The following is a 7789-nucleotide window of genomic DNA, read 5'->3' on the forward strand; positions in this document are numbered from 1 at the left end:
GTAGGATATCCCGGTCCTTCTCTGTGTTAGCAATACCTCCCAGCTTTGTGTCATCTGCAGACTTCATTAGCACATTCCCACTTTTTGTGCTAAGGTCAGTAATAAAAAGATTAAATAAGATTGGTCCCAAAACGGATCCCTGAGGAACTCCACTAGTAACCTCCTTCCAGCCTAACAATTCACCTTTCAGTACAACACGTTGTAGTCTCCCCTTTAACCAGTTCCTTATCCACCTTTCAATTTTTATACTGATCCCTATTTTTTCCCAATTTAATAATTCCCCATGTGGAACCGTATCAAATGCCTTACTGAAATCGAGGCTCTTCTATATAGTACTGATTTGTGAGACTTTGGTAGAGGGTATGTATCTGAGTTGCATTAGAAAAGGACAGAGCAGTGAGGGAAGGTGTTTAGAGGGGAGGACAGGAAATGAGGGTTGGTGCAGGAACCTTAACTTGCTTACAGTGAAGTACTGAGTTTGAATTTTATAATTAAAATTCTCACTAGTTTGGTAGGGAATTTCTGTAGGTTTTATTTACTTATTGAATACAGGCCTCAGGAAGCAGCATTACTTGTGACCCATCTTAGAACAAGTGCTCCATATTTTGAATACTTTGAGGTTAAAAGCTGCTCTCAAACTCAAACTTTAAGGTCAGAAGAGACCTTCATGATCATCTAGTCTGACCTGCACATTTCAGGCCACAAAATCTCACCTACCTGCTTCTGTAATAGACTCATAACCTCTTGCTGAGTTTTTGAAGCCCTCAAATCATGGTTTAAAGACTCCAAGTTACAAAGAACCCACCATTTACCCTTGTTTAAACTTGCAAGTGACCAGGGCCCCATGCTGCAGAGGAAGGTGCCAATCTGACCCAGGCAAAAATTCCCCAAATATGGTGAGTGCTTAGACCCAGAGCATGTGGACAAGACCCACCAGCCAGACAGCTGAGAGAGAATTCTCCATAGTAAATCAGAGCCTTCCCCAGCTAGTGTTCCATCACTGGCTGTTGAAGATATCTGTGCTAGCAGTCACAGATTGACTACAATGGCATGTAGTCAATCTCATCATACTATCCTCTCCATAAAATAGGCAGGCTCAGTCTTGAACCCAGTTAAGTTTTTTTTTGCCCCCACCAGGGCCAGCTCTTGGTTTTTTGACGCCCCAAGCAAAAAAATTTGTGGCTGCCCCCCAGCCCTGGGTGCTCCCCCTTCCCCCCCACCAGCAGCCCCTCACACACCACCTGCTGCCCCAGCCTTGGGCTCTACCCTGCCCCCCACCACCTGCACCCTCCTTCCGCTGCAGCTCTGGGTCACTGGTAACTCGCTCCCAGGGCAGGTCATTCAGCAGGAATTTTGGATGTGCACAAAACACAGGCAGGATTGGTTCCCATGTGGTTACAGAGCTGCAGTAAAGTGGAACAATTTTCAGCTTGTGTGATTGGAGGATATCTGGATGCATATTATAAAACTGTCCTCCATAAATGAGGAAAAGTTGAGGTGCCTTATTATTCTTTTGTTCCACCCTTTCTTTCTATGGAGAATTTGCCAATGCAATATCACTGTCTTCCTTTTAAACAAACAAACAAACAAAAAGGCAATGACTGTTGAAAATAGCAATTCAAGTCCTAATAACCACTGGGAAGCATTTCTTGCTCAATTTTATCCTACTTTTTCTACAGCAAGTTACAGTGGATCAGTATATTTGATTTGGGAGAAGTGAAGTAACAGCTGCCCAAACTGAGCTTGAGCACTCCTGAATTTTGAGATCTTCAAATCTAGAAGGCAGGTGCTGGGTGTGTGCGGGGGGGAGGGGGCTGTGGCTCCGCAGGGGAGCACGGCAGCATGTATGCAGCAGTATATCTGGTGCTGCGCAGAGCCAGACATGCTGGTCTGAGTGGCATGGTAAGGGGGCTGGAGGGTTGGAGAAGGGGCTGGAGGGGGCAGTCAAGGGACAGGGAGCGGGGGGGGGGGGTTAGATAGGTCAGAGGTTCAGGGGGGCCGTTGGGACAGGCAGCAGTTGGATAGGCATGGGAGTCCTAGGGGTTTGTCAGGGGACAGGTAGGGGGCGGTTGGGGACAAGGAGCAGCAGTGCTTAGATAGGGGGTGGGGTCTTGGGGGGCAGTTAGGGGCAGGGGTCCCAGAAGGGGGTGATCAGGGGACAGGCAGTGGGGGGGGATGGGGGGTTGGATGAGGTGGGGTTTCTGTGGGGGGCAGTCGGAGGGAGTGGATGGTGGCAGGGTGGGGCTACTCTTCCTCTCCATAGAGTGTCCTGTTTTTTGAATGTTAAAATATGGTTCCCTACCATCCACAGTGCAACGCTCCATGCACAGCACGCTGCTGCATGAAGTCCCCCTCCTTCCTTTCCAGTTGATAGAACTACATTTCCCAGCATTCCCATGGCCACTTTCTCTGCTCCAGGGCTGGCTCTAGAGGCAGGGAGCTAACCAAGGAACTACAAGTCCCAGAGTCCCTTGTTGGTTGTCAACTCCCATGCTGGATCCCTGTTGCCCCTGCAAATGGGCTGCTCCAAGGAGGTGCTTGCTTTGCTGGTGCCTTGAGCTGCCCCTGGCACCTACTGTTCCCTTTGGAAGGCTGAACTTCTCCGATGGTTAGAATCTTTCACCTAATTTGAAGCCTAAACTTGTTGATGGCCAGTTTATAGCCATTTGTTTTGTGTCCACACTGGCATTGAACTTAAATAATTCTCTCTATAAATGCATCAGAGGGGCAATCCTATCTCCCCTCAACCTTCTTTTGGTTAGGCCAAACAAACAGCCAGAGGTAGGTTTTCCATTTCTCAGATCATCCTTGTTGCCCTTCTCTGCACCTGTTCCAATTTGAATTCATCCTTCTTAAACATGGGAGACCAGAATTGCACACAGTATTCCAGATGAAGTCTCACCAGTGCCTTGTATAATGGTACAAACACTTCCACGTCTCTACTGGAAATATCTTGCCTAATGTATCCTAGGACTGTATTAGCCTTTTTCACAGCCACATCACACTAGCAGCTCATAGTCATCCTGTGATCAACAAATACACCCAGGTCTTTCTCCTCCTCTATCATTTCCAACTGATACGTCCCCAACTTATAGCAAAAATTCTTGTTAGCCCCTATATGCATGACTTTGCACTATTAAATTTAATTCCTTTTCTATTACTCCAGTTTACAAGCTCATCCAGATCTTTTGGTATAATTTTCTGGTCCTCTGTAGTGTGTCATCTGCAGATTTTATCACATCCCCATTTAGTGCCAAGATCAGTAATAAAAATAAGCATGGTCCCAAGGCTGATCCCTGAGGAACTCCCTTAGTAACTTCCCTCCAGCCTGACAGTTCACCGTTCAGTATGACCCCTTTACTGAGTTTCTTATCCACCTTTCAATTTTCATATTAATCTCCATCTTTTCCAATTTAATAATTTCCCATGTGAATGGGAATCAGATGCCTTATTGAAATCCAGGTAGATTAGATCTAGTGCATTTCCTTTGTCTAAAAAAAATCAGTTATCTTCTCAAAGATCAGGTTGGTCTGGAACAATCTACCTTTTGTAAAACCATGTTGTATTTTATCCTAATTGCTGTTAACCTCCATGTCCTTAACAATTTTCTCTTTCAGAATTTGTTCAAGACCTTGCATACAATTGAGGTCAACCTAACAGGCTTGTAGTTTTCCCCAATCACTCCTCCCTCCTTTTCTTAAAAACAGAAACTATGTTAGCAATTCTCCAGTCATAGAGTATGACCCCTAAATTTACAGATTAAAAATCCTTGCTATTGGACTTGCAATTTCATGTGACAGTTCCTTTAATATTCTTGGATGAAGATTATGGGGGCCCCCTGATTTAGTCTTATTAAGCTGTTTGAGTTTGGACTTCCACCTCAGATGTGGTAATTTCTATCCCTGTATCCTCATTCCCATTAGTCACTGTGCTACTACCCCATAGTTCTTCATTAAAAACTGAAGCAAAGTACTCGTTTAGGTGTTGGGCCATGCCTAGTTTATCTTTAATCTCCCCACCATCCTCAGTTCTTAGTGGTTCCACTTCTTTCCTTGTTTTCTTTTTATTTATATGGCTATAGAACATTTTAATTCCCTTTGCAAGGTCCAACTCTGCTTGGCTTTTTGCAGTTCTCATTTTATCTCTACGCTTTCTGACCTCCAAGAGGCAACTTTCCTTGCTGATCCATCCCTCTTGCAATCCTTGTAGGCTTTCTGCTTTCTTAATCACCTGTTTGAGATCCTTGTTCATCCACCTTGGTCTGCAACCCTTCCCTATGAAGTTTTTCCCTTTGGGATGCAGGCTTCAGACAGTTTTTGCAACATTGACTTAAATTAATTCCAAGCCTCCTCCACCATTCAGATTCTTGAGTTGTCCAGTCCACTTTCCTAAATAATTCCCTTAATTTTTTAAAGGTAGCCCTTTTGTTAAAGGACCCTAGTTGCAGACCTATTTTTGTTTATCCTCCCATTGAGTTTAAACTGAATTAGCTCATGATAATTCAAACGAAGGTTGTCTTCTACAACCAGTTCTTCAATGAGGTCCTCACTGTTTTCCAACACCAAATGTAAAAGCCCCTCTTGTTGGTTCAGCAACTTCAGTACAGAAATGTCAGCTATCACATCCAGGAAAATCTGGGTCCTACTATTATTAGTGACACTTGTTCTCCAATCTATATCTGGGAAGTTAAAGTCTCCCATAATCACACAATTCCCAATAGTATTTATTTCATTAAAAACATTGAGGCCTCTGTCCTTATCCAAATTGGATCCTGGTGAGCTGTAGCCTACCCCAAGCACTCTCCCAGGGGAACCTCTAGTAACTAGCTTTCTTCCCCAAAGTGATTTTAGTCCAAACAGACTGTCTTATCCATTCCATCATCATTTCTAATTTCTTTGCAGTCTAATATACAATACTACTCCATCACCCTAGCCTTTATTTCAGTCTTTCCTGAAGAGCATATACCCTCAAATCCCTGCACTCCAGTCATGACTATTATTTCACTATGTTTCTGTTTTCCTTATCTGTTTTTCACTTCTGCACCAGTAGTTCTAGTTCCTCCATTTTGTTACCAAGCCTCCTTGCATTGGTATATAAACATCTTAATTGTTGCTGCTTGGCTTCACCCACATTCCTTGCCTGATTAAATCAGTCATTATACTGCCGGTATTGCTTATCTGACTAATATCTGCATTGTCCTCCTCCTTAATGTTCATTCTCCTACCCACTGCTGTTCCTGTTAGCCATTACAGTACCCTCTCTTACATGATTTTCTTCCCTCTCAATGTTAAAATCAGGAATGGAGATTCCATGAGCATTTCCCCATAGTCTCCCGAGTTCCTAGTTTAAAGCTTTTTTTAATCAGTTGTGCCAACCTCTGTCCCAGAAGTCATTTCCCTCTCTATTCATGTGGAGTCCATCTCATGAGAACAGTCCTCTGTCCAAGACTGCCTTCCTGTGGTCAAACATCCCAAAGCCCTCCTTTATACACCACTGCCTGAGCCATCTGCTGATCATCGTAATCTTATCTCACCTTCACTCTCCTCTGCTAGAGAGGGTCAGAATCCCACTGATGATCATTTGAGCCTCCATTTCCATAAGCATCTTCCCCAGCGTGGCACAGTCTCCCTTGATAAGTTTCAGTGTGAATCTAGCTGCATCATTTGTTCCCACATGAAGGATAATCAGTGGATTCTTTCTTGTTCCCTTTAGGATCCTCCTCAGGTTCAGGTGCACAGCCTATATCTTAGCTCCTGGCAGACAGCACACCCTTCTGTTCTCCAGATCAGCTCTGGTGACAGGCCTGTCTTTCTTAGTAGGGAGTTACCGATCATGTAGACCTGCCTTTTCCTGGTGTTGGTGCAATTCTCTGGCCTTCCTCCTGTTCTTTCTGGCTGCAAGTCCTCTTGTCTTTTATTCTCCCTTGCAATCTTCCACTAGTCATCCTACATCCTCCTGAGGCTCTGGATATCTCCATTGGCTCTTCCCCTCTTCTAATAAGACTAGCCACTTTTCTTCTTCCTTGTCCTCCCTCCTTCAGTTACAGCCTGCTGTGCCCCTTCTTCATTTTCCAGCTCAGCAAACCTCTTCCTGAGCTATTTCTTCTTCACAAGTCACTTTTCTTCTGCCTGGTTCCCATAGTCACATGCTTCCACTGGCCACTTTCCTCACCCAACAGTCTTGCCTCACAGTTCTTCAGTCCAGCTTGCATCTGCAAGTCTTAACTTTTCCCTTCAGCCTCCTCTTGCCTTTGCACCATCATCTGTTTGAATCCTTTTTGAAACTCAGCCATATTTCCCAGCTGCATCTCCAAACCTCAGATCTTCTCTTCCATCAGCTTTATCAAATGGCACTTTATACAAATGAAGCTCTTTCCAGGTACTTGCTCCAGGATTACGTACATCCCGTAGCTTCCATATCTGGTCTTCTTCATTGTCTCTTCCATTGCTTGAGTTACTACCACTGCTGCCCCTGTCATAGCCTTCCCCCCTAAAGTCCTGTCAAGGAAAAAGGGAGGGCAACCCCCCCCCCCCCCCCCCCCCGCAAACACCACACACTCCCTCCACCAAACTCTCCTGCTTACAGCTGCTGGCTTGTGCCATTGGCTGACTGGTGTTAAAGGCAAAATGAGACAGCATTTAACAAGTTCTAGATTTGTGATAAAATTCACCAGCAACTAATGGTGACAGATAGGCCCACCTTACCTTGTTTGGCAGTGAGGGGAAATGACGTGTTTCTAGCCTCCTCTGCTTGGAGATCTTCAGAGGAGCCACCTTCCCCAGGGGTCAAAGTGAAAGCCTTCCGTAGGGTTCAAATGCACTCACATGCTCTGTTGCACTCCACTCGTTTGAATAGGAGATACCAAATTTTTTTTTTCCTCCTTCCCCTCTGGCAAGCATCAAACTGAACTGTCATTAGGGAGCTACAATAATAGGATCCTCTCTCTCTTCGAGCAAAAAACAGTAGACATCTCCAGTATCATCATGGGGTACATAAGTGAACACCTCGCTGGTAAGAACGGGACAGTTCCCACTTCTAAGTTACTGTTGCATGCTCTCTGCAAATTGAAGCATGCAACATGGCATTGGTTACCTGCCATTCACATTTAAGGCTTTCTTCCATACCATAACTACTAGAGTTTATGGGGGTTTTTTTTGGACAGCTTAGAGTTTGGAGCACATGGCAGGGATGAGAGGTGCCAATACACTGCATGGCATGCACATCCCTTCACAGATTGAATGGGAGAGTTTTGCTTAGACCTAATTAGGAGGCAGAGCACAGGACTCTGGCAGCCATGGGTTCCAGTTAAGGGGATGGTGCCTGTTCTGAGCAATCTATACAGACAGCAGCTTGGGCTTAGCTGAAACAGAAGGGACCTGAGTGAGAGTCACTCCCTTGGCAGAAAGTTGCTTTTGGATTAATAGAAAGCCCCTATGCTAGCCATGTTTTTGTAGCACCCACTACAGGCAATGAGAGTCTAGGATCTCAAGCAGCCAGGAAAGCAGGTAATTTCCAAGCCCCCTGGAACAGTCAAGTTATAGCCCTTTCCCAGCTGTATGGATAAGTAGCTGAAAAGTTAGGCCTGTGCTGGAAAGTTTCAAGCCAGACCATTTATATCATGTTTAACGTCCACAATACAAACTCTCTGACCTTAAATTTACAACATTACAGGAGGGGGGTTGGTTTTGCCCTCGCTAGCTGAAGGGGTGTTAGAGGCCTGGCACTGAATGTCATCCCTCTGTTCACTCACACGTCTATGCCCATCATTTCAAAAGCACCAACAAAGATC

This window comes from Gopherus flavomarginatus, chromosome 1, assembly GCF_025201925.1.
Source record: "Gopherus flavomarginatus isolate rGopFla2 chromosome 1, rGopFla2.mat.asm, whole genome shotgun sequence".
Taxonomy (NCBI): domain Eukaryota; kingdom Metazoa; phylum Chordata; order Testudines; family Testudinidae; genus Gopherus; species Gopherus flavomarginatus.